We start from the raw sequence: 27,203 nt of genomic DNA on the forward strand, positions 1-27,203 counted from the left end.
CTTAACTAAATAAAAGGACCTTTTTTTTTCCCTCCTTTTTCCCCCCCCCCTTTTTTTTTTTTTTTGTGGTCACCAGATAGTCGTTACCCACGACACATTCAAACAGCTTTTGTTCAGGGACCTTAACAACCGAATTTAGTCTGGAATAAAACTTCTTTCCTCACTTTAAGGCAGGTTTGGAAAGACAAGATTTGAAAAGAGAACTCCCATCTGTTATTGAAGCATTTAATCATTCTTTAAAAGCCAGCACAGTTTTATTTTCTCTGGGGAGCGAGCAGCATTAGCTGAGGCATAAAGCAAACTACACCAAGTGCAGAAAAAACTCACCCTGATGTCCTGTTTGACAAACTGACCTGCGGGTCACAACCTGAGTTTATTGATCTGTGGGGCCTTGTCTGGGTGTCGGGCATGTTTTCTGGACTTTGGTTTCAGCTGCATTCCTGACTTCTGAAAGAGTAGGGGGTGTGGATTTCTACTAGGAGTAACCACTGGGAAGGAAGTAATGTTCATTAAGTGTGCAGGCAGTGCAGGACTAAGCATGCTCAGTGAAAAAGCTTTTTCTCCTTTGCCTGTCAAGCCCCAGGTTTGAACTCATTCCAGAATGCCGGATTTACTTTTCTTGGGGAAGAAACAGTACCTGCCTGGGCTGCATTTTTCCCTTCCCTCCTCAGAAGACTGGAAACAATATTCTTTTGATGCCGGGTGCGCTCCCAGTAACGTGCCTGCCTGCAAGTGGGAATCTTGCCCTGGAGAAGGAGACAAACTTTGGTACCTGTGAAACGAAGACTCCTTAGGTCAGTAAGAGGCTCAGAGGGACTTTGGGAGCAGCTCTTGGCTTTTTAACCACAGCTTTTGTCCCTGCTCTCCTCTCTCCCTTCCCATCCTCAGCCAGGGCTGAACTTTTCCCCCCAAAAGTTTAGCAGCTTTCTGGTTGTTCCTTCTCTGTGCTAAGGTAAAACTTGGTTTAAGTGAAACCAGCCTGAGATTGCTCAGCTTAAAAACCTGAGTTGCTGGGAGCGTGGAGGTTTATTTTCTTTACTTTTTCCTCTTCTTTTTTCTTTTCTTTCTCCTTTTTTTTAGTGGTTCCTATAAATGCAAGCCTGTGCTTCCAGCTTGTGTTTTAAAAGCCTGTTCCCCCTTCTCTCCCCGCCCTCTCCCTTAGAGCTGAAAATGAGACTCGTTCTTGAATAATAAACTGTATGTTATCAAGCAAATCTTGTGGCTTGTTCATGTGATCGTTTCCAGCCCCAGCATCGATGGGGTTTTTTTGCCTTTTAATCCTTTTCCAGTCCTTTCTGGAAAATGAATTGCAAAACTCTTAGCAGGGAGGTGAGAGAAAGCAATTTTACTTGATAACTAGATTTTACTTGATGGCTAAATTTTTCAGCTTTTAAATTTTTAAGTGCTCTCTACTTTGGGGGTTTAAAAGTATATTTAGAACTCCTGTCTCTTGAGGATTCAAAATATTCCCAACCTTGAAGTGGGGAAGGAAAATAATTCCCTTTTTTTTTGAGACTTTGTGCTGCCTAATGGAGATTTTTCTGAACACAGGCCAAATGGTCAAGAAACAAAATGCCCACTGAATAAGAAGTGAAATGGGCTCAAATAATTAGAAACTGCCTGTAGTTAATGATTGTTTGAAGTAGGTCAGAAACATTTGGCAGCTTCTGGTGTTAAATTTTGTCCTCTGCTATACTTTGGAATGGTCATATTGTTTGTCAGAAGTTAGGACTGAAGTTTGTGTATGCAAGGAGTAGGTACAGCCTCTGATATTTGAATTCTATGAACTTTAGAAACTGGAGATAGTTGAAGAAATAACTTTGATGCGTGCCAATGTAAAATCCTTGTGTGTAACAGCTTTATATTTCTATTTATTATTTGGTTCTTGTGAGCTGGAAGTTGACAAAGGATCTCAGGAGGAAAAAAGGGGGTAGCAGGTTAGTCCTGATTCTTACTCAGAGGGTTGGAAGTGCAGAATATCTTTGCAAACTACACCAGTGGTGCTGCTGCTCAGCCCTCTCAGCTGGAAACTGGGCAGAAAACCCCCTCAGCTCCTCTTCTGTGCCAAGGAGCACAGGGAAGGGAGTGGGGTTTGTGGGATCCCACTGGGATTACCTGCCCTGTGTCCCTGGAGGGACAGGGAGCAGCCAGGCCAAGCAGAAGGAATCTGCAAATACCCCAAGCTGGAGCTCTCTGATCTTTCCCTGCATTTATCCCCCTGAGATCCAAGGAAGCTTTTGATGAGGGCAGGCTCAATACCTTTGTGTTTTTCCTCCTCTTTGATTTAGGGACCTGGTGGGGGCTGTGGTGCTGCAGAGGGACACGGGGTGGCCACAGGGGTCTGTCCCCTCTGTGCCTCCCACCCCTCCATTTCCTGGGCTGGGAAATGGGGAGGCTCCTTTGGGAGGTACTTTGAGTATTTATGGAAGGAAAAAAAAAATGCCTTGTGCTTCCAGAGGAGTGATAAATCCAGGCTGGAAAACTGCACATCCTCTTTTGAGTTTTGAACATTAACTTTTGGAGGTTCCCTAGGTCCCCTCAGGGGATTTCTCCTCCATCCAATGGCAGTGGAAAGGCAAAGTATTGTCCTTACCCAGGCACAAACAACGTGGCCTCCCCCATTGTTCATTTTCAGGTATCCATGCTGGAGGAATCCAGCTCTGTACAAACCCACCTCACGTGCAAAATAATAATCAGGGGCAGGAAATGTTTGGGGATTGTTCCATTTCCCCTCCTAAGGGTTGAGATTTTGCAATTTACAGGATTGCAGAAGTGGAAAACAGCTTTTAGTCTGTGGAGCCCAGACTGTACCCACCCTACCTGTGATGTACAATTGTCATGTCCACTAAATAAATATCCCCCAGATTTTGGCCCATAAACTATTTAGCCTCATGCCCATCTTTATTTTCACCCTTTTATGTTTATATACGATCCTCATATCTATATATTTATCTGTATATAGAGATCTTCCTTCACCTTCCCAGGTATTCCCAAGGCAAGTCTACTCCTGTTCCGTGGTTGGATTTAAATCCTTCTGTATTTTTAAAACAGGAGAGGGGAATTCCACAGTTCCTGGAAAGGCCCAGGTCTTTCTAGGGTTTCATTTACCTCCAGAGTGGAGCAAGCCATGGCAAATGTGTGGAACCTTGTTTTCTCTCTTTCATTTGTGTGCTGAATCCTGGTTTTTTGGGGGAAAAACTTAAAATGTGTGTGTCCTGAGCTCCACTTGTGATTTTGCTCTTTGAAATGGAGATCTGGGTTCTGAAACCAGCCCTAATCCATAGGCAGGGGAGAAACTGGGATGGAGGGAGCAGGATGGGAGGAATGGGTTGGATCCCATCACCTGGAGCCACCTTTGCTGTGAGGCTGTTCCTGCCCTGGGGTGTGCAGAGCAGGAGCCCAGGGGGTTTTTGGGAGAGTCCATCCAGGCAGCTTCCTTGTTTCAGTGCTTACATATCTCTTTTTTTTTTTTGGAGATGGTGATTGCTCAGAGCCTTTGGAATATCAGGATGTCAAGACCCATCTGAAACACCCTGGCTAAGTCCCTGGGAAAAGGGAGCCAGCTGGTCCAGCCCCCACATGGGTGTATCTCTGATGGGTCATTCGTGACCTACAGATGCTAAATGTGATCTGTGCAGATAAAGTCCCCTTGTGATTGTTGGAATGTCCTCCAAAAGTGGGCAGGGAGGTGTAAAACGAGCAGGGGATGATTTATTTTGGAGAGAGCTGCGCTGGATGACATTGAATGCACTGATGTCAGAATGCCCAACTGGATTTTTTCATGTCTGGCACACAGAAGTGCAAGGCAAAAACTGATAATGGGACCTCAGGCTGGATTTTAGGGCATCACAGGCAGCACTGTGCATTATCACCCTGGGCTTTTGTCCTTGGGAAGAGCCAAGGAACAGCAGGGCAAGTCACTGCAGGCTCTTCTGTCTAATGTTTGACCAGGATCATGTGCCTCAAAACACTCCTGGGAAACATCTTGGATGTGTCTCTCTGCCCGTTTTCCCTGTCCCCAAGACTAGCACATGGAATTAGTGGCAGGGAATGAGCCATGTAGGAGCTGGAAGCCTGTGGTCTGCCTGAAATCATCTTTACAAGTTCATGGTAAAACACTTTCCCTCAAAGTGCTGACTTTACTCTAATTTTTCCCAAAAGGCAGAGAGTTGCTGCAGATGTTGCTGCATCATTTGAGACGTGGGACAGTGATTGTAAGCAAAAGACAACCCTCTAGTGCAGCACTGGTATTAATGGTGAATTAATTTATTTTACAGGTAGCAGAGGAAAGGAAAGCAATTCTATTTACCATATTGCTCACAGACTCCACAAATGTAAGTACAAATACAGTTATTTTGCCATAGGTGGAAGTGTGAGTCTAATGATCAAAGCACAATACAGATATGAACGTTGTGTGGGTTTTAAAACAAACAAACAAACAAGGAGGTCAGGGGAAAGGTACTTATTTGACATTTTCTTGCTGGCTTTGCAGAAAATCAGGGTTCATTTGGGTTTAGATCCTGCTGCTTTTGGGCCAGAGTTGTCTCTGGAGAAGTCTGGGAGGGACAGGAGAGGAGAAAAGCTTTTAGCTCTGTCTGTTGAGAAACCTCCTGGGTAGCAATTTCAAAAACTCCTGCGGGACTGAGAAGTTTAACTCCTATTTTTAGAAGTATTGGGGGAGCTTAAATCAGGCTTTAAAGCTTTCAGGAACCTGGAAAGGCAGGTGGGAACCCTGTGGGATCTGTGAAGTGTCTGCACAGGTTATGTGCCTCACTTTGAGAGTTAATACTTAACTCACCACAGGGACATTTAGTAAAAACCACTCGACTCCTGCATGAATCTTCATATATCCATATCCTTATAAATCTTATATCTCCTCCTTTCAGAGGAACTGGGATTCATAAATGCTAAAACCCGAGTTTAAGGTTCTCAGTGGATGTAAGTGATTTTTTGAATATATTATCCACTGCATTTAAAATCACAAGTGAGAGTAATGAAAGCAACACATACATTAATATCTGTTGGTGCCTCCTGGACTTGTTTCTGAGTTCATTGAAGTTCAGGGGATTTTTTTTTTTGGTTTGAGGCAGCCACTTGAGAGGCTGCAAAATTCAAGCTGAAGTTTGGTGCAGGTTCTGCTCGCTTGGAAAAAGTTTTTAGAGTTGCAACCTGGGCCAGAGTTCAGCCTCTGGGTCTCCTTCCCGGGCAGGGATGCAAAGGGACAGAATTTTCTGCCTCGATATGCAAATTCCCCATAGAAATGGGGCTTTTCTGAGTCGCCTCTTGGGGTTCAGGTGGTTGAAAAAACGAGCTTTGTGTTCCCAAGGCAGCAGGGACTGGGGTTTCTCCAAAGTGCCTTTGTCTGGGGATATGCAAAGCCATCAATGCGTCATTCTTTCTGCTTCAGCTGTTAGAGACTCCCATCTTCTCTATTGATTTTACCCAGAATTCTTCCTGCCCTTGAAGGTGTGACCTGTACCTCAGGCTAATTTATTTCTGTCATGGCTGCAGCATATTTTAGAGGGCAGAGGGGGTAGGAGAGAGAACAATGAATTCAACATGGAATATAAATCCCAAGTCTGTAGCCTTCAGACATTCCAGTACATCCCCTGCTCCATTCTCCCCTTTGGCATTCTGCACGGTCTTGGATTAAAAAGGGGGGGAGGAAAAAGAAAAAAAAAAGGGGGCAGGCATTTGTATAACTAATCAGGTGAGCCATTCTGGGTAATCCCTTTGGTCACACATCCTGCCATGTATATTAAAATTTGCTGGGCTTCCAAACCATTTACAACGACGTCCCAGTTTGTGAGCTCAGCTGCAAAGTCTCACCTTGATGGCCCAGAAGTGTCTCGGATCTGAGCACTGAAAATTTGTGTTGTGGGATGTGGATGGACAAAGGCTTCAGTTTTGTGCTGAGAACTCATTTTGGACCCTGGCCGTGGGGAGTGTGATGGATTATTTTCCTTTTCTTTAATTGTATCTTTTGTTGCGTCACATATTCTTTCCTGCTCAGTTTTTATAGACTTAAATATAAACTTGGGTGATGTGTAAGCACAGAAGTTTGAACTCCACAAAGCACCTGGCCCCTCTCATTATTCTGCTGAACTCAGGGGGGTTTGCTCTCATGACCTTTCCCTCCTGCCCCAGGATTTCCCTGGGGAAAATCATGTTGCTTCCACATTCCCCTGGAGAAACAGGGTGGCCTGGCTGTGGAAAACTCTGCTGGAAAACATTGTTGGACTGGTATGGTGTCCTTGGGATGCCTGGTGTTTTATGGACTCCTTCCTCCCACCTAGCCTGGGTTTTTGACCAAATTGGAGGCACAAAGCAGTGACCCCTGGATCACCCATGGGATGATGGTGATGTTGGGGTTGGGGCTCGTTGAGTTCTGCAGCAGAGCAGAGGCAGCTTTAAGGAGTTCACAAAAAGCAAAGTCACTGCTTTCCTTGGAAATTTAGGGCTCATTCTTCAGGACTGTTGACCCAGGAGTACCTGGGCTGGGGTCACTGCTGTGGGTCAGGGCAGAGAGGCTGGGGAGGTCAGGCTTCAGAGGGATGCCCAGAGCTCTGGACCTGAAGTGTGAGAGATTTCCAGGTGATTTGCTGGGAGCTGCTGCCACAGAAAGCACTAAATTAGCCTGGGATGACTGAGTTTAGTGAAACTTCAACCAGTCTGCCCTGAATTCAGAGTTTACAGTTAAATTTGTGATTTGTTTTCTGAGTGGGTTTGTGCTGTGCAACCATAAATGTTTGTTTTCCTTCCCCTCAAAGATTTTGTGCAGGGAAACACTCAGAGACATTTCTGTAGAGGGGAAAAGTAGAACAGAAGGTATCAATTCAGAGTGGAAATGAGAATAAAAATAAGGTTTATGATTTCTTCAAGGGGCAAAGAGATGTTGTACCATAGGCAATTAAATGGTCCGTTGGTGTCTTTCCCCAGCTTCACTTTCTTCATTGTGGCAAAGATGTATAAATATATATTTGTATGTGATCTCCACCAAGATGCTGGTTATTCTCAGGGAACAAAGCAGCCAGGGCTGGGCATTCAAGCATGTAGTCTCCTTGTATCTTGGCATCTTTGTGTTTATGGGTCTCACTCTTTTCACTTTGCCCCCAACAGCAATAAAGTCAAACAAGATCCGGTCTTTTCAGAGCATTGCCACTCTCCTAAAACAGATGGAGGGAGGGAGGGAGGGAAAGGCAGTCCCAGCACAGAAAAGACCCTGTGTTTCTGTAAGTTATTGGACCTCCAAGGAAAACCTGAAGGAGAGGGGGAGAAATGCCAACATTTGACTGATACTCAGTACCAGCTCCCCTTGAGATCCAGCACCTCACCTGGGATCCAATTTATATCTCTCTGATAACACTAATCCTGGCTAGAACCCACCTCATGGGGTTTTTTTTTGGGAGCATATCGCTGGAGAAGAGTTGCCCAAAATGTCTTTTCCCCAGTTTTTCCATGGGGGTCCCCTGTTTAGTTGAAATGGGAAAATATTGGGTGGTTTATAACTCGGAGGGAAACCTGAAGATCTTGGTGTTTGTTTCTTCCACTCTCCTGTCGCCACTACCAAAATATTTTTGTGCTTTAGGCGTAAACTGATGTGAGTAGCTTGGTGACTTTTATGTATCCCTGTATTTTTTTTGTGTATTTCATGCAAGAAACTCAGGTTTTGGCAGAGTTCTTCAGCTCTCAGTGCAGAGAGTGTCGTGGGACAGCAGGAAGGTTCCTGCTCTGGGCACTTTGGCTCCTTCTGAGTCTCAGTTTCACCTTCACATCGTTATGGCCTTTCCTTTAATTTGCCTTTTCTCCCTGCTGTGTGGGATGGCCCCCACTGGATGGGTTTGGAAATTCAGAAGGAAAAATACAACAATTAAAATTGCCCTCAAGTGCCTTCCTGAGGAGCTGCTGGGCTTGGGTTTCTTTTAGACCCCTCAGCATGTCTGAATCCAGTTCACATTTGCTCCATGTCCTGTTGCTGTCCCAGAAGTCTTAGAAAAAAGTCCTAGAAAAAAGGATTTTTCCTCCTTTGCTGTCTGTCCCACAGAGGTATCTGTGTGCTCACTTTTAACCCCAGAGGCAGCCACGTGTCAGTGATGGGAGAAACGAGTCCCAGGGCTGATGGCAGGAGCAGAGAGTTCCAGCACTGCAAAGAAATGCTGGAGATAAGATGCACAAGGTGTAGAAGGAGATTTTTAGCAGTCAAAAGCATTCCAGTAATGCAGCTGAGAGGTTATTATTTAACATCTCACAGACCAAAAACATCTCTCAAAGTTTTCTGGCGTGGAAAGGGAGAACCACCCAAAACTGGGTCTGAGAAGGGATGGTTGCAAAATAATTTAATATGTGAGCTGGCCTCTCGTGTGCTCCCCAGATGTCCAATCCCATCTGTCTGTCCTGTTAGGCTGATTATGGAATACATGCATTTATAGCTCAGAGCAAAGGGAGGATTGATTTCTTTCTAGAGTGGTGTGGATGTCGCTGTGTTCAAGATAATTAGACATTAGAACTGAGCTGAAAGGGAGCATTATTGCACATGGAGATGTAAAGAACTGTGGGCTTGTCTACACTGGGATGGGCAGAAGTTAATTCATATTAAACTGGTGATGAATGGATAAAATGCATTAAACTGCACTGAGCCCCTTTGTGGTCACTCTTGTTCATGGTGGAAAGTGATTTTGTTTCAATTTGACTCGCTTCCAAACTAAATTTAGTGAAATCTAATTCAGGCCACTCTGATTGTGAAGTGAACCATCTAAACAGGGATTTAAGTAGTGCTCGACTAACTTACCTCAAAAATTAACATGGTTTGATTATTCTGAGTGCTCTGGTGTAGACAGTCTGTGCTTTGTCCACTTTTCATTTTATTATTCACTCCTTGTAGGATTTGGATTTTTTACCTTTAAGGCTGAGCTCCAAGACAGTGTGCTAATTTCAGCTTTCATAAAATAAAAAAGGCATGATTTGTTGCACAGAACAAATGGAGAATGTTAACCCCAAAGGTGTCAATGTGTAAATTCAAGTAATTTTAGACTAATTTTCAAGGTGTACTTTTGAAAGTTGGGGTTTGTTAATGCTGAAGATGATTCTGTATCCTGGGGGGAGTGATGGATATTGAATTTTAGTCGGTGTCATAACTGGAAATCTGACCTCTGTGAAGTCCAGCTCAGGGCTTAGCACTGAATTATTCCATACAAAGAGGGAAAACAACTTGGCTGAGGGATATCCATGGGATGAAATTTGGTTGCATGTGATTTTTGGATTTACAGAATCATGGAATGATTTGGGTTGGAAGGGACATCAAAGATCATCCCATCCCACCCCCTGCCACGGGCAGGGACACCTTCCACTAGCCCAGGTTGCTCCAAGCCCTGTCCAGCCTGGCCTTGGACACTTCCAGGGATGGACACAACCTGTCCAAGTCGGGCTGAAACTCTCAAAGATGAGCACAGGCAGGGAATTCAGGTCAGTGTGTTTGGAAGCTCAGCCTAAATGTAAAAATCTGGGTCAGACTACGTGGCTGAATGTGAAAACAAGCTCAGTTCCACTCGGAGTACAGCTCTGGGGCTGCAGAGAGCAGGTGAGATGGAGCCAGGAACACTCACCCTGGGCTTTAGAGGCCCCTTGAACCCAACTCACAGGTGACAGCACAGACTGAAGGCACCCAGGACGTGGTGATGAGAGTTCCTTGGTTCCTTAAACCACAGAAATGTGTAAACCTATGTGACTGACACCTAAAACTTTGCTATTAGTCTATTTGGAAGTGGAGGTATTTGACAGACCTGTGTTGGGTGGAGGCATAATAATTTTATATAGATTGGGACCAAGGAAAACAGGAGCCTGTTGGGTTTCACTTCCACTTGTGTTGCTGGATTCCTCTGTAAGCTGGAGGGGCAAGTAATTTAAGAGCTCTGTGTGTCTCAGTTTCTTCACCTGTCAGTTGGGGGAATTACTTCACAGGGGACCGGTGGTATCATTATAATGATACTTGCAATGAGCTTTCATATGCTGGGGAGAAGAGTGGGAGCATTAACATGTACAAGAGAAAAAGAAAAAAGTAGGTTAGCCTGTCTGAGCTTGTCATGCTTCTCCTGTGTCAGCAGACTGGGGGAGACAAGAGAAAGGAGAGGAAGAGAGATCAAAAGAATACATTAAATTAAAAAGTAAACAGAGAAAGTTAAACTTGAAGCAGCGAGGAAGGAGTTGCACGGGGCCTGTTCTGGGCTTGGCTGCATTAACCTCCCTTCCTCATCGTGGGCCAGGATGTTTGTCATCAACAACCCACCTCCAAAAATCACCAGGCAGCCCCTGTGTCCTCCCTTCAGGGACTCCCTAAAGCACAGGCTGCACCTGGATCTTCTAATGCTGGACTCCAACGCTGAGCTTGAACTAATGCAAGGCTGACGTTGGACTTTACATGTTCTCCCTTCTCCCACAGACACCAGGGAGTTAATTCACCTCTCTGTGCCTGCAGTGGTGCTCCTCCAAAGGCTGCTGCAGCCACACAAGGCAGCAGTGCTGGCAAACAGCTTTCAGAGCCTGCTTTTCTCCCCTCCCTCTCTGTTGGGGTGGGAGCAAGAGGTGTTTTTGCAGGACAGTTGCTTCCCCTGGGCTTTGTCACCACCGGGCTGGGCTGGCTGCACCACTGCTCCACTGCTCCCTCAGCTGCCAGGGCAAGGAGGCAGCTCTGCCCAAGTGTTTCAGACCACATTGGACAAGGCTTGGAGCAACCTGCTCCAGGGAAAAGTGCCCCTGCCCGTGGCAATTTGTCAGAACCCAAAGATCTTTAAGGTCCCTCCCAACCCAGACCCTCCTGTGATTCTGTGACCAGAGGTAGTTTTGAGCTGTTGGTTGTGTTCTGTTGAGCTTAATCTGTTCTGTCTGTTTGTGAAATAGGCCAAGGAATCTTTATATGCACATCTATAATATGGTAAGTTTTCCATATAAAATAGGCTGAGAAGAACAAAAAGCACATGGGGGGAAAATTCCTGACAGTCAATATCTGAAGGGTTAGTTATATTTTTACAGAATTATAGGTCAAACACTAGGCTGCCAAAAGCAATCATACCAGCTGTAATCTTCTTTAACTGTATCCAGTCAGAAAAGATGAAAAATTGTTTTTCTGCCTTTGAAGAATGGAAATATCTTTTCCCATATCCACCCTGACCTGTTTTACTGTAACAGATTCTGGATCCACTCAGCTAAATCATCATAAGCAGGGTGTGATGGAAACAAATTGCACCACAAAGCTTATCCTAAAACTCTGCCTTTTGCACCTTCAGCAGCTGGGTAGTTTTTGAAGAAAAAGTGCTCAATTTGCATCCTTAAGCCTCCTCCATCTGCCTTATCTGTGGCAAAGCTGGGCTACTTGGAACCGTGGGCTGTGCTGTATAATCTTATTTTTACACATGGTCAGGCTGTTTGGCTGTGTGTCATCCGAAATGCAACCTTCCTTTTTGGGAAGCCACAGAGCGACCACGAGCTTCCCCCGAGGTGCCCCGAGAACAGGCCGCTTTTCAAACGGCCCCCAGGAGGGAAAATAAGAGGGGTTAGAATGTGGCAGCCACAGAAAACAAAAAGGGGGAGATGGAATCTCTCAGGGCCTGTGCCCCAGCCAGCTGAGCTGGTAGAACACCTGTGGTGAGGTAGCAAGACCCTGAGAGAGGCAAAGCAGCTGCTTGAATGGGGTGAGGTTCAACCAGGCCAAGGGCCGGGTCCTGCTCTTTGGCCACAACAACCCCCGGCAGGGCTACAGGCTGGGCCAGAGGGGCTGGAGAGCAGCCAGGCAGGAAGGGAGCTGGGAGTGGGGATGGACAGGGAGCTGAACAGGAGCCAGAGTGTGCCCAGGTGGCCAAGAAGGCCAATGGATCCTGGCCTGGCTCAGGAACAGGGTGGCCAACAGGGCCAGGGAAGTGATTCTACCCCTGGACTCAGCGCTGGTGAGGCCACCCCTGGAGTGCTGTGTCCAGTTCTGGGCCCTCAGCTCAGGAAGGACATGGAGGGGCTGGAGCAGGACCAGAGAAGGGCAACAAGGCTGGGGAAGGGACTGGAGCACAAGTGCTGTGAGGAGAGGCTGAGGGAGCTGGGGGGGCTCAGCCTGGAGAAGAGGAGGCTCAGAGGAGACCTCATCCTTCTCTCCCCCTCCCTGCCAGGAGGGGGGACCCAGGGGGGGGTTGGTCTCTTTTCCCAGGAAACCATCAGCAAGACAAGAGGGCTGGGTCTTCAGCTGTGCCAGGGGAGGTTTAGGTTGGATATTAGAAAGAATTTCTTTCCAGAGAGGGTGCTCAGCCATTGGAATGGGCTGCCCAGGGAGGGGGTGGATTCTCCATCCCTGGAGGTTTTTAAGACAAGACTGGATGTGGCATCAGTGCCATGGGCTGGGAACCATAGTGATAGTGGATCAAGGGTTGGACTTGATGATCTCGGAGGTCCCTTCCAACTTGGGTTCCTCAGCAGGGCAAGCAAAATTCAGGTGAGGTTTGTAAGTCCTAGTTTGAAGTGTTGGCAAACGTGAGGTGTACCAGAGAAGATTATTTAGCTTTTAATTCAGAACTGCAGATGGCAAGTAAGTAGTATCTGCTGTAGAAAAGAAAATAAGGGTTATCGAGTCATTCCCTCAGCCTCTTTATTTTTTGACTTCATTCATTATACTCTGCTTAGCTGGTGGATGGTCAGTGATGCCATAAAATAGAGGCCACCTCTGGTATTTACAGACTTCTGCTTGTTTTCATGGTTCCCTGATTGTCCTGTGTCTCTGCTAACCCTCTGTGCCATCCTGTGAGGGTGTCAGACAGTTGAACAGCCTGGTTCTTGTTCCTCTTAAAGGACTTCCCCCCCTCCCCTTCTTCTGTGCTTTTGTGCAAGCCAAGTAGCAGCCACTTTCCATTTTCCTAGTGGTACCTAAGCAGTAAGGAAGGCTGGCCACTGGCCAATTCATTTAAACCTCTAGAATAATAGTTTGCTCTCTAATGAATAGTCTGGCTTTAAATCTCTCCATTCAGTCGTGGTGGCACTCCTGAAGTTGACAGGTACTTATGAGACACCGAGGAAAGGTCATTTGTTGGGTGTTACTTTCATTGATTTGTCCAGAGAACCTTCCAGTCATTCCTCTCAGCTCTTCAAAGGTAATAAAAAGAGACAAAACCCAGGCAGAAAATTCATTCATTTTCTCATATTTGCTTCAGAAGTCACAAATAACCCATTTTAAGGAAGCAGTTTTCTGTTTTCTGGTGAATATCCCAGGATTCAGCTTCACAGTTGGCATCATCTTATTGTGATGAGGGAAACTGAGGCACAGAGGGAGGGGAGGGTTTGTACAGAACATCAGCCCTGGGTGCTGATCTTGGACTGGAATTTGGGGGCTCCTTGGGACTGGCTTGCAGAGAGCTGGAGCAACACTGCTGTAACTGGATTTATTGCTGACTTCACCCTCCTTTCCCTGTACCCATAAATCAAACGCTACCATTTTCTTCCTGAAGCTGGAACTTAATGAACCTAAAAGCAATCTGAGGAAGCAGCACAAAAACTGGCTGTGCTGAAGCCCTGTTCCATTTGCAAAGGAAAACCAAGAGCGTTGGCAAAGTTAATTTACTTTACACGGGGGTTGCCAGTCATATATTTCAAGAACTTGATGCCCGAGAGGATAAAGTTTAGAGTGACTTGGACATCTCTCAGACCTTGCTGGGAGGGAATGGCTGCTCTCTGGGTTGATGGTTGGACTTGATAGTCTTTTCCAACTGTAATGATTCTTTTATCTGCTTACAGTGGACAAGAATGGGCTTAAATCACACAGTTTTGGACCTCATTCTGAATTTTCCTCTGGGAACTTAGGTGGTTGGAGGAGATAAATGTGATCAATGTTTGTGCAGGACCTCTCAAGATGCTGTAAGGGAAGAGTAGAAACCTGCCTGTGGATGTGGAGCTCCAGCCACTGCTCACAAGTCACTGCAGTTGCTCTTGGAAAGCTGAATGTGTGTGAGAAGAGGATGGAGAACTGTTAGAAATTAGGCCCTACAGCATTAAAAATGGGAGACTGAGTAAAAGATCCTTTATCAGAACAGGTCACCCCAGCAGAGTCACAGAGATTTGGGGATCAGCCTTGGCATGGGTGGCACAGAAGACAGGGAAATTGGGGTAGGAGAAGGAGGACAAAGGGGTTTGGTGTTGTAGAATTAAAGCCAAAGTGAGAGGGAGCAGTGAGGTACCAGAAAAAGGGTTTGTGTGGATCTGCAGGTGGGGCTGGGAAGTTGGAACCTGTTAAGATAATGCAGGAGAAAGTCAGTGGAGCAAGGAGTGCTGTGGCCAGGGCAGAGCATGGCATGAACAGGAACATTTCCAGCTGCAGATAAGAGCAGAGCATGCCCCAGGTGAAGAGTTCTCAGCCCAGGGAAGTTATTAAGTGTCTGAATTCCTGGCCCCTGGCCTGAGGATATTGTTAAGAGAGGAATGAAGTCAAGCGTGGACCCCCACTATGACTTGGCTGAATGATATTTAATATTTAAGCCTTTAAAAGTGGAGTGAACTGTGTGGGAGCTCCTCTTAAAGAAGGAGGAGTCCCTGGTGATGGGCTGTGAGCATTCTCCATGACTTCTGTTCAAGCAAACCAGCAAATGAGCTTGGTGTGAAAAGAAACTTTGGAGAATTGATGCTTTTCAGTGATTCCCAAATCCTAATTACTCCTCCTCTCTCCTTTTTGCTTTGGTTTGGTTGCAGCCAAGAGTGGCTCTCTGGTGATGTAGCATGAAGCTGCTCAAAAGCAAAATAATGCCTGGTTTGGTTTTTCCTGTAGCAGTTGTACTTTCCAGAGGACAAAACATTCTGTGTTATCCCTGTTGGATTGAGGGGAGTGGAGGGTTGGGGAAAGGACCCCCAGCAAAATGATTTTGTGTGGACAAAAATGAAACCCAGGGTCTTCTCTTGATGGAGAGAAATTGGTCAGACTGGAGCATTTTCTCCAGGGTACAGGATGGAAAATCTGGTTTAGAAATTGGCCATTTTGCAGATCAGACCGTCCCAGGAACTGAAGGTTATTTGGGAAGGAAACAAAGTGTTAGTCCAAAGATGACTGAAGTCGCTGGAATTCTTTCCATGGGAGCAAATCTTTGTGTAGCAGGCAAGATAACACTCAATGAACTATTTCCCAGCTCAGTCCTCAGGCTCTGCAATAACTAATAAATAAATAGTGCCCTTCTTTCACAGCATGGTCACCTGTTGGGTTTCCATATGGAAAATGGTCCATATTGGTGATAAGGAGGGGTCAGACTCTGTGATCTATATACACCCCTGAATTCTTTCCTAGGGTCAGTTGACTCCTGCTTGGAGCAGGAGGGAAGGGGAAAAAAAACGGAGGTGAGGTGGGATTGCAGCAACAAAAGCGAAAAAGAGAGGAAGCAGAAGGTATTTACTTCTCACCTGCCTCAAATTACCCTGCAGCAGAGAGCAGGGAGGAGGAGGAGGAGGAAGAGGAGGAGGAGTGGTGCTGGGAACAAAAGGCTTTTCTGAGGTGCCACGCACCAAGGTGGGAGCTCTGTGCTCCTCAGGGGTTTGGTTTCCCCAGACAGCCCCATCCTATGGAAGGGCTGGGAAAGGGGCTCCCTGGTGACACTCAGGCTCTGTCCTGTGGCTGGTCAGAGTTTTGCTGGCAGGGTAATGTTACAGTTGTCCCCCAACTCGTTCCATATTGGCGTTTGATCCCGGCAGAACAGGGAAAAAGCTGGTCAATACGGTTTTCATTAGCCAAAAAAAGCTGGGCCATGCTGGAGTCATTAGTAGTTTGTTGATTGAGTTAACTGTGCAAGGAGGGCTGTGACTGATCATCTGCATTCTCATTAAATATCCCTCAGTCCCGGGGAGTTTGTTAGGGAACTGCTTGGAAGACAGGAGGAATCTTGGTTTCAGCCAAGAGCACCAGTTTTAAAATATCTCTGGGCTTTAAAGCTCCAAGTGTATAATTAATATCAGAGATGGGACGGAGGTGTAACATAAAAATAATCTTTCACTGGAGCGCTGCTGCTCAGGGTCGTGTTTTGGCCCGACACAGGGGCTGAAACTTGAATCCAAATCTAAACTTTGTTAGTGCTGCAACAGGGAAGTGGTGAGGGCCTGTGGCTGGAGGATTTCCACTTGGAACTGTCTAGTAGGTATTGGAAGGAAGGAAGCATTGCTGTGCTTCGTTTAAAGATAATGAGCTACAGCAAACCCCCAACCAAAAGGCAAATTCACTTCATCTTTGCCTTGCTCATGAGCGAGTCAATAAGTTAAAAAGATCTATATAGAGAGAGGTGATATAATTTCACTTTCAAGAAATGGGTGAACAGGAGTTGCTGAGGAGTGTTACCTTGAAAATACATCATGATCACTTTAAACCTTGTCTATGTCTTTCAGCTTTTGAAATGCTGAAGATCACATCTTGAGGGAATTTGTTCGAGCCTTTGAAGTATTTTTATGTTAGGCCCCTATGGCAGAAGATTGTATAGATCAAGAAAGCACCGGGTAGATTTATTCACAGAAAATGCATTTAAATTACCCAGCTATACGGGCTCACATTCTTCATTTATAGCCTGGTGTCTGGTCTCTGAAATCCTCCCAAGAATCGAGGTCACAGAATTTGAAAATGAGCTTCTGTACACCATATTTCTGGCCTTTGGGATGTAATGGAGCCTGCACTGTGTGGTAAATTGGACGGAATTCAGAGAAGAGCAACAAAAACAATTAAGGGCGGAGAGGAACTTACTCTACATGGAAAGATTAAAGCGTTACAAATTTGTGGCTTGGTGGAGCAGAGGCTGCTGCAAGTCACTGGAAGGTTCTGGAGGCAGGAATGCAGCTTCAAAATCCCTGGTCTTGTCTAAACCTGTTTTTGTTTGTGTGTTTGTTTTAAAGCGGAATCTTTTCGGAGCAATATCCTCATCTGGTGCAACTTAGAACAGTCCCAGTGAAAACAATGGAGCAAAGGGATCTGGGCCAAATTATACTGTCTGAAAGTGCAGCCCCAGTGCTCCTTTAAAACTGGCACAGCAGGAGTGCAAGTGGTAGTTTAAGGAGGCAACTGGTGTTTTAACCTCCTGCAAGGTAATTCCTGATATATTTGGAATAAAAAGAGGTTAAAGGCAGATAATATTTGGACATCTTCCTTCTGTAGCACCTCTGCCTCGGTGATGTCTGTTCTGGGGCAAAAGGCTGGCAAAGCAGAGCTGGCAAAGCTTAAAATTTCGTTTAATGCTTCAGCTGAGTATTGGCAAAAGGATGGACTGGAAGGACATTTCTTTCACCTGGTTCTTCATGTGCTGTTGCAGAAATGCAGGCAGCTTTTACAGTCCCAGAAAACGTGGGATGTTGCCATGAGAAGCACTGAGGAGCTGCAGGTGTAACCCACTCCTGGGTGTACGTGGCACTTGCACAGAGGAGCAGTCTATAAATACCCCAACTACTCAGTGGAGCTGCTCGGAGTAGGTGTAGCAGCTCATGTTTTCAGCCTCCCAAACCCTTAGTTCTGTCCTTGCTGAGTTGATCAGGGTGGTGGCAGCTCTACAGACACAAGGAAGGAATTGTTCCCAGTGGTCCACGGGGATTGAATTACAGTGAGGCTGAGCAATTAAACACGTGGGCTGACTGGGAGGAAAATTAAGTGTGAAGCCCATTGTACTGAGAAACAGGCTCAGAAGGGAAGTGATGGAGGCCCTGTTGCTTGGGATGTGGTACTTTTCCTAAGGATGGAGTGTTAATTGAAGCATCATGGCCAGATTTTAACGGGGAAGTTAATTTCTGGCTCCCTTGCCTGCTCCTTGTTCCAGCTGGGGAGGGAGTGATTCCATCCTGGGGCTGAAGTCTGGCGTGTCTTGGCTGCACTTGGAGAGGAGCTGCCACCTTTCACAGAAGGGATTGCTTTTATGGGATGGGTGAAGCTGCCAGGGAGCAGAGGAAGGAGGTGGGAAGGTGGCAGCTACTTCATGGAAGTTGCTACAGATCCCAGTTTCCTTTGGAATTCCTGTGAGATCTTCACTGAGGGAAGAAAGTGGCCAAACTTCTCAAACATCATTAGGACTAATTTTCAGTCTTGCCAGTTGCACCAAAAAGCCAAAAAGCTGTGTGGGGACTGTGCTGCCCACCCTGATTCCTCTGGGTCAGGAGTGGGGCACAGTGACCTGCCAGGTACCTCCTCCCAGTGATATCCAGCTCAGTGGAGGAAGAGGAGGGAGAAGAAAACCCCACCCTCCCGAAATGAGTGTTTGGAAAACGGGGATTTTCGAGTGTGTGAATGAGGCAGTGGCAGGAATATGGAATGTGGACCGAGGATGCCGGGGGAATTGTTTCCATAGAAACCCAACCAGGGAGGCTCACATGGCTCCCCCATCTCAGACTTACAAATTCATGTGATTACCTTAATGGTCAACATAAGGGATTGTAAAAAAAGGGGTTGGGTGGTGAGTAAAATTCGCTCTGAGTTGGTGGCAGATGTGGGGAGCCTTGTGCTGGAGCCCTGGGTGAGGGCAGCTCAGAGTGGCTCCTGTGCTGGGGGTGTGTGACTGAGGGGCTGCAGTAAGTCAGGACTAACTCCTGAGGACTCAGTGGCATCCTACTGGTGTCAAACAGAGGGAATCAGGCCTGGTTTCTTTTAATTAATTTGAGGGGGGGGGGGGGGAAAGCTCTACATTTGTTTTCTTGGTGCATTGTTCTCCCACCTTTGTTGCCCAGTCCTTTTGCAGGGCTGGAGACAAAATCCTGTGCACGTGAATCAATAGAGTTCAGAAATGCCCCAGGAAATGCTGGTCTGAAATGTTCTCACATGCCAGATTTTATGAGGGGCCCCTGGGAGTCTGTTTTCTTCATTTGCTCGTGGAAACATCTCTTCTTGGAAAAGCCAAGGTGTTTAGGGCTAATTTATGTTCTTCCAGCCCCTTCAAAGAAACCAACACCTAAAAGGGATGTGGTTTTGGATGATGGACTTAAATGGCTGAGCTTTAACATTAACAAATGGCATTTAACTTTTGGTTTTAGGAAGTGAGGGTGTTCTGGGCTTTTATGGGTGGCATTTCTAGGGGCTGGGCACAATCCTGGGTGAGCTCCCAGTGATGCCAGCTGAGGTTTCTGTGGAATACTGTTGGCCAGTCCTGCACAGGCACAAGCAGAACAGGTTGCTGTGATACCTCAGCAGCAGCTGATAAGGTGGTACTTGTGATCCCCTGGGAATCAGGAAGGATGAGACACAAGCTGTGGGAATACCAATTATCAGGGATATGCATCCCTATAGCTCCCATAAACCCCCAAATGCAACACCCATATAGGAGACAAATTTGGCGTGGGAGAAGAGGCTAAACTAGGTCAGAGAACCCCAAATAAAACACCGAATTTCAAGTCCTTGTGCAGATGTGGCTTGGGCTGCTCTGACCATCTCCTGTGATCCTCTGCTTTGATTTGGGCTGAGCTGACTTGCTCTGTCTGATTTTATTTATTTTATTTTTTTTTTTTGAAGCTTCACAACCCACAAACTTCATCTTTAATGACAGTCGTTTGTGCTCTATTTAGAAGACACTCTGTGTGGAGGGGGAGAGAAGGGCTGGAAATGGAGACAGGACAATTTTCCACATGTTTTGCAGTAACATGTTTGTGAGCCACTGCCCTGTTATCCAAGAAATGGCTCCACAGCCAGAAGTTTATGTGATGTTATTTTTCCAGGTGCATTTTGGGGGGAGAGAAAGGAAAATAAAGGCTGAAATGATGGAGGAAATGTCTCCCATCTCTCCTCCTGCTTCCCCCAACCTCTCAGAGCTGTCAAAAAGTTGCTGAAGGCCCTGAAAGGCTTAGGAGTAACCCAGGTCCAGGCTGGTTTGTTGGCAAGCTCCTGCAGCTCTGAGAGGAAAACATCTGGGCTTTGGGAAGGTCAGCCAGGAATGACATAGCTGCAGATATGCAAGGCAATCAAAGAGCTGCAGGGTCCCACCCAGGAGAGAGGAGAACCCCAGAGGCAGCTGGGCCAGAACTGAGACAGGATTAACAGGGAGAAGCATTTCCCCCCTCAGACTCTGTGTGTGAGTTCAGTGCTGACCCCCAACCCATGTTTGCCTGGTTTTGAAACGCCCTCCCTGGGACTAAGGGGTGAGATTGTTCTTCCATGGCTCCTAAATTACAAGGTTTTTTGTGGTGAATTAAGTAATGTTTGACATTTTTCTTGAGGACCTGGGCTGTGGAGTGTGTCAGTAGCCTTGAGGTGCCTTAATTCCAGATGGAACCTCTGAATGGTGCTAAAATCAAAATGTTGACTGGTTGATTTTCTTCCTAGTGGCCAGCATGGGGCTGGGTTTGGGGTCTGTGATGAACACAGGGGTGATCACACAGGGATGTTTTATTTACTGCTGCACAGAGGCTTCTCCTGCTCCTCACCCCACCAGTGTGGGTGCACAGGGAGCTGGGAGGGGGCACAGCCAGGACAGGTGACCCCAGCTGACCACAAGGATATTCCAGACCATGATCAACATATAAATCTGAGTAGCCACTCCTGACTTCCCAAAACAAGGAGAGAAAAGGTGCAGCCTGTCCCCAAACCTTCCCTCTGAGCAAACATCCTCTCTGCCCTGAGCACTGCTGGAAGTAGGTGGTTGTTGGTTTACTGATGGTTTTCCCCATCAGTTAGTGAGAAGTGCAGCTTGAACCAACTTTGTCAAGGTTTTTAATCTTGGGGAGACTTTTTGCTGAGCTGCCTGTGCATAGGAAATGTAATTGGTTACCAGCTCACACTTCCCTGACCCGTTTCCAAAGCTATTTCATTTGATTGTGTTGGGTGATCTTCCTGAAATTATTTCTTGACTTTTATCTGAAATCCATTGATAATGGTTATTTAAGCTCTTTCTGTGCTATCTGGTTGTTTTAATTTCAGGCAGTACATCGAGGAGTTTAAGTGTGTATTAGTTATCATATTGATGGATCAGCCAAGCAAGGAACATTTGCAAATTCACATATTCCTTTTCACTGACCTGTGATAGTTGAAAGATAAGCCTCTTGCATGCCATTAGCAGTTGGAGCATCCATAAACATTTCTTGGTGTGTTTTGACGTTGTTTTGGAATAGTTGGGAGTATTTACATGTAGATTTTTTTTTTCCCCCTTGAATCCATCCTAAAATACTAATTGCCTGTTTGGTTTGCTGTTTAATGCTTTTATTTAATGCATTTATTTCATGCTTTGCCTTTAAAATAGCAATGATTGAGTTTGGGCTCAGTAGACTTAGTGCTCAACTTCTGCAAAAGCAACACCACTGATGTTATTTTGGGGTGAAATAACACACAAACAGCACCAATACTCTGCTTGGGGTTGATACAAGGAGAGAAAGAAAAGGAAGAAGTAAGAGATTAGAATCACCAGAGCTAGAGGTGCAAAAACTTCAGTGTTTTGTGTTACTTTTTTCTCCCTGTGGAACCCAGGCAGTGTTGGATTCTCCAGCAAATGTGATACCAAATTTCTGGAGCCACTGGTAGATGTGAAAATGGAATGAGTTTGGATGAAGTCAACGGGCTTTGAGAATGGTTGTTGGAAAGAGTTTGGCCCCTGGAATGATCCCGAGGGGTTTTGTGGTGCGGCACTTGTTGCTTGAGGACAAATGAATCCGTGTGTCTGGGGGTTTTCCATAGGAACATCCTCAGGAAACAGGGTGGGTCAGCTCCTGCTTGGCTTCTGAACTGTAGGTCTGTGCTCAACTGCTGCCAAAATTGGGTTCCTGTGGTCAGGTGTACTCTGAGTTTAGTGTCTGATGATCCTTTGACTGTCTTTTTGCAGTATATGTGATTTTCCCACTGCTTCACCCCAGCTTCTTTCAGATGTAACTCTGTTAAAATCTCTTAAAACTGGTTAAAACTTGGTAACTTGATCGAAGGAGACCCCTTCAATCTTTAATTCAACTGACCCAGATGTGGAATCAACAGAATTATATTTACACACTCTCCAGTAGTGTTGTGAGGCTTCATTCACTCAAGTGTGCAAATCACTTCATGAGTCTTGGATAAAAAATATAAAATGAAGAGCACAGGCTGCAGGAGTGGTAAAGAATATTCTCCTGTTTAAAATGTCACAAGCATCCTTAGGTCTGTCCCACAGCACCTCTCTGGATTCCTGGTAACTGCACCAGGAGTTAGATCTGGTCCTTAGGCAGGGAATTAATCTGGATTATTCTTACAAAACACATCTCAAGTGAAACTTTTGCCTATATTTTTCCCAGAAGATTCTTCTCTTTCAGTCCAGAATTTTATCAGCAATTCTTATGCTAACAGGGGTCAGGAGATGAGATGTTTCTCACGTTACACTTGAAGCTTCTCATGAATAATGGCCTGTATCACCTCTATTGTCTGTCCAAAACATAAGCAACCAGACATAAGGCCAGAGGAGAAATTTAAAGAGTGCTGAATAAACCAGCAGGACAGACCAAGAACTAAGATAGTCACAGAGTGAAACAAATACAAGGTGGAGCAGATGGTTATTTGGGGAAATATCCAAGCAGATTAACTACTAGGCAGCTAGAGAATGAGTCAGTCCCTGGTTAAAAACTACCCTGAAATCTTCAGAGCAAGTTGAACAGAAGCACAGATGAACATCACTGTAGCCAAAATAAATTAGAGGTCATTATTCCCTAGTGAATTTTCTTAAGTGTTAAGTAGAGCACATCAGGCTTTTCAAAGAAATCTGAGGGGAGTTGCCACACTTAAGACCATCACTTGCTCCTGTGCAAGGGCAATCTGTCCATTTGGAAGCAATTTTTCCCATTAGTATTGTCCTTTTCCTCTTCTTCTTCTTCTTCTCCTAATTAATTTCTTTGCCTTTTTTGTTCTCATATATATGTATGTGTATGGGGAAAAAAAAATAGCTGCAGTTTGGGCAGGATGAGAATCCCAAAATGCGTGGGGCTGGAAATTACCATCATGGAAATTTTAGTTCCCCCCCCCTCCAAAGCCCTTCAATCTTTTCCTTCAGTGAGACTGCAGCTGCCATCTGATTTGTATTTATATATGCTCTTTATAGATATTAATGCAATAACAGATTAAACCTAAAGTAACTGTTACTACACAGAGACATCTCAGGGGGCTGATCTTGCAAACACTAATGCCTCTGAATAACTTTAATCTTGTGCATTGTATATTTGAATTTAATGGGGACTTCTTGCATGCCAAAGTTTCTCACATTTGTGAATGTTTGCTGCAACTTCAGACTTTCCCCATATGTTGATGTCAATTTGTTTTTGCAACCTCAATACGGTTTAGAAACCTAAGGCTCTGATCACGGTTTGTATATGGTTTTTTTCCCCACTTCTTCAGGCTTCTTTGGGCCAGATTTTCAACTGGAAAAACGGGCTAAAACCTCACTGCTGAACCCACTTATTTTTACCAGGCTAAACCTGCCTTACAAGGGGTGTTTTTTTTGGGTCTGAGCAAGCTCATGGGTAATCTGAGTTACAGGGGGGTAACGCTGTTTTTATGGCATCAGCCTCTCAAAACACTTTCTGAAGGTGAATTCCTAAAAGAAACTGGATAAAAAAACTTGGAAAACGATCTGATAACCCAGTAGTGTTTGTATAAATAGCTGGAAGTGTCCAGGACACAGACAGGGCAGGTGTATCAAACTTGCCCGGTGCAGTTGGTCTCTGATCTCTGTGTAAGGTAAACTCAGAGTTCAGATTCACTCCTTTTGTTCTGCAGGATCATCCATTCTGTGGTTTTTAGGTGTCTAAAACTGCTTAGAGGATATTAATTTTACCAGATTCCTACAAAATGCAGAGCTTTGATAAAACCACTTCAGACCAAACAAGGCTGGTCTTGGAATTCTTTTGGAGGGGGGAACCAAAAATCTGTTCCTCTTGGACTCACACACAGGTGTTCAAACTCATGGGCCTCCTCCAGTGAGCCAAAGCAGTGTATAATCCTGATATTCTGCCTTGGAATCACAGTCCCAGTGCACACTCAGCCTGTTGTGTTCCCCTGCAGAAAGCTGAGCCCAAACACCAGTGGTGAGTTTGGAGTTCAATAATAATGGTAATTTTCCAGGCTAATGGGAGGGGAATAAACTCTTCCACGAGGCAACTGCTGTGACCATCAGCAAAGTCTTATTCCTCCAGGTTCAACAGTTTATGTGGGACTGATGTACCCTTGGAGAAGAGGTGAATTCCCTTTAGAAATGCAGCAGCTGACTAAAAGAACACTGATGTGTCTGTGTTTGCAGTTAAGGCTCAATAACTCTTGGCATAAATCTGAGAAGCATCTGATAGGACCTCAAATTATCCCATCTCTCAGCTTTTGAGGGAATAAGACTTATTTCTTGGCCCACAGAAATGTAAATAGATTTTCTTTATTCCTGTGTCTTGGCATTATTTAAAATTAGGCTGGTTTTCAGAAGAGTTATCTCTGTATCTGTCAAAACTAAATATATATATAAATATATATACCAGTGTAGGAGAGGTAGGAGAACAATGAGAAGGTGAGAACCAAGGTAACAAAACCAAGAAAATCATTAGGCACTTGAATTAATGAGATATTTGCTTAAGTAGCACAAATAACATTGTCCATAACCTTTTTGTCACAAATTCCAACTCCTGAGGTATTAAAGGAATGCACAAGACTTATCAGTCTGAACAACAAAAAGTCATGTGGGACGGTTAAAATGCTGGCTGGGGCTTTTCAAATGTGATATTTTTCATATTTCATAGGGTATTCAAGAGTTTTATCAGTTTTAGGCTGCTTCATCCATGTGGGAAATCCCAGTGTTAGTCATCCAAGGGCTCAGACACTTTGGAGAGGTCTGGTTTTAAATATGTAAAAATTAGGAGTTTGGGGTCGTGCTGGTCAGTCAGGATCTCTTTGTAACCAATGGAGAGAAGGGGGGCTTGTCCAAAGAGTGAATAACTTTAAATATTTTAGATTCTGTGGCAGGAAGAAGTGAGTTGTCTGTTGGAATTGTTGCTCTTTCCATTCATGGTGGAGGGAGACTGTGAATAGTTGTGATAACTGATATTTTTACATCAGAACTTGTGAGTATAATGTCAACCCTGAACATGTAATGCCTGTATTTTAAGATGCAGATAAAGGCCCTGTGAGGGTCTTTTGTTGGTTGGTTTTAAGTAGAGTCCCCATCCGTGGGCTATTCCTGAAAATCTTCACAGCATCTGTGGGCACTTACACAAGTCTTGAAGGGAAAACCAAGAAAACAAGTTCTTTAAAAACAACAAAATTAATTTTGTTCATTTAATGCCCAAGAAAAACCAGCCCTGGTGAGGGACCAGGAGCTAATTGCTGCTGTCTGGGTGGGCTCTGGGTGGCACCCATGGGTGCCCAGGGTGGTGCTTCCTTCTCTCTTTGGTGGAGCAACCTCCAAATTCCAGTGCCTGGGGGAGCTGGGAGTCCTGCTGGGGTTTAGTCTTCTGAGGTTACACCTCCAGGAGGTGCAGTGGGGAAATAAATCCACTGTAGGGCTGTTCCTACCAAGCCCCGTGGCTTTGAGATGAGGAGAGGCCAGTTAATAAAGTCCTCTCTGTGCCTTCTCCCTCCCTCCATGTGTGTTCTTAGCCCTTCTCAGACAGGCCTGAGGGTTGGAGCTTGTCCTCAGAGCCCCACAAATCCTGGGAGCTGCATTTCTGTATAAATTGGGAGCAGAAGTGGCCCCCAGAGCTCAGGAGTGTTGCAGGCAGAGCTGGTCAGACACGCTCAGAGGAGCTGCAGTTCCACTGCCGGGCACCCCTGGGGCTGGCAGGGGAAAACAAAGCTCAGGGCTGCCAAGATTTGTATATGGGAGTCTAATGTTTGATCAGGGGGTGAGATCAGCCAGTGGAGAGAGCCCAGAACAAGACTGAAGTGCTCTTTTTAAGTCTGGGGCATCCTGAGGAATGGGAAGGTGGGATCAACCCCCACCCTGGGCTGTGACTCCTAACCCAGTGCTCCTCAACCCTGGGTCAGTCCTTTCCACAGGACCCTGTGGCCCCTCTCTCTCATTTGGGTGCCTAGGAAGTATAAATTTTTTCCCATTTTCCCTGCCTCTTGTGGAAATCCCTCCCCTTTCTTCAGATCTTACACCATGTCCAACCTCTTCCAGCCTTTCAGTGCCATCCAGATCCTCAGAATATTTTAGCACCTTGATGCCACTGAAGGTCCCTTCCAACCCATCCCATCCCATGATCTCACTTCAGGTTTTCCTCTAATTTTTTTCTCTGCCTTTTAAGCATATTGTGCTGTCAGATAACGATCTGTAAAAGGCAGGTGCTGAAATACTGAAATACCTGCTTTTATTGGGATGGAAAGGAGGTGATTGCAGCACTGTGGATTTGGAGGAAGCTGAGGTGGGATTCCAAGATAAGGAGACACAAGGGAGATTTTATAGGTGGTGGCTGGGTAGCAGCATCCTTGTTGAATTGATTGTTTTAATGCTGAGCTGTAATTGTGGTATTAATCATGTGCTAGAGCACCAGGAGCATCGGGAAGGTGTCTTTTTAGTTACAGTAAAAAGCAGGAAAATGAATAATGGCTATTTAAAATGTGGGGATTGAACCCAGGACCTTGGTAGCTGAATTCCCAGAAATGTGGGACTCCCAAAGCTTAGATCTGGCCATGACTTTGAGCAGTCCAGGTGGCTACTTTTTGTGTCCTGTCTGCTGGCAGGGGCTGAGGGAGGCCCCACAGCTTTTGCAGCCAGATGCATTTCCAGGAGCCCAGATGCTGCCATTGCCCAGCCACCAGACAAGGCAAACAATCAGAGAAGCCTCCTCTCCATCAAATCCACTTGCAGTGGTCGCTCCCAAAGCTCCTCTGAGAGAGATGAGGAAAAGGAGCCCGGGAGTTCCTGCTGAAAGCCTGTCCAAACCCATTTTAAATGTAAAAAAATGAGGAAAATAGCAGTGTGTGAGCCTGTCTGCAGCCACAGCAGAGGGGAGCAGATGTAAGCAAGCCTGCCTGTGCCTTCTGAAGCTCTGTGAGCTCCTGGAAGGCAGCCAGTGTTGAAATAATGGCTGGAGGCAGCACCCCTTTCTCCCCTCTGCCTGACCCGCTCTCAGACAAGACATTTGTGGGTTATTAAGCTGTGGGCACACACTGTGCCTCACAACTGGGCAGAGCAGGGCACTGTTCAGGGCTGCAAATCTCCAGTCACGCTGGGGGAACCTTGTGTTGTGTCAGCAGTGCCACCTGCCCCAGCCCCTGGGCTCAGGGGCTGCGTGGAGCTGCTGAATGTGAGTTATTAAATGCC

At 45.7% G+C, this 27,203-nt stretch overlaps 1 long non-coding RNA gene across 1 annotated transcript in view; it reads left to right on the forward strand.

The window, feature by feature from the left end:
- Positions 1 to 476: 476 nt before the first annotated feature.
- LOC127482297 (uncharacterized) overlaps positions 477 to 27,203 on the forward strand; it is a 38,872-nt gene continuing 12,145 nt past the window's right edge. The window contains exons 1-2 of the long non-coding RNA XR_007908491.1: positions 477 to 794; positions 4,278 to 4,334. This is a non-coding gene — a long non-coding RNA (uncharacterized LOC127482297). The remainder of the gene's footprint in view (positions 795 to 4,277; positions 4,335 to 27,203) is intronic.

This window comes from Manacus candei, unplaced genomic scaffold (assembly GCF_025592945.1).
Source record: "Manacus candei isolate 608988 ecotype Guabito, Panama unplaced genomic scaffold, ASM2559294v1 h1tg000086l, whole genome shotgun sequence".
Lineage (NCBI taxonomy): Eukaryota > Metazoa > Chordata > Aves > Passeriformes > Pipridae > Manacus > Manacus candei.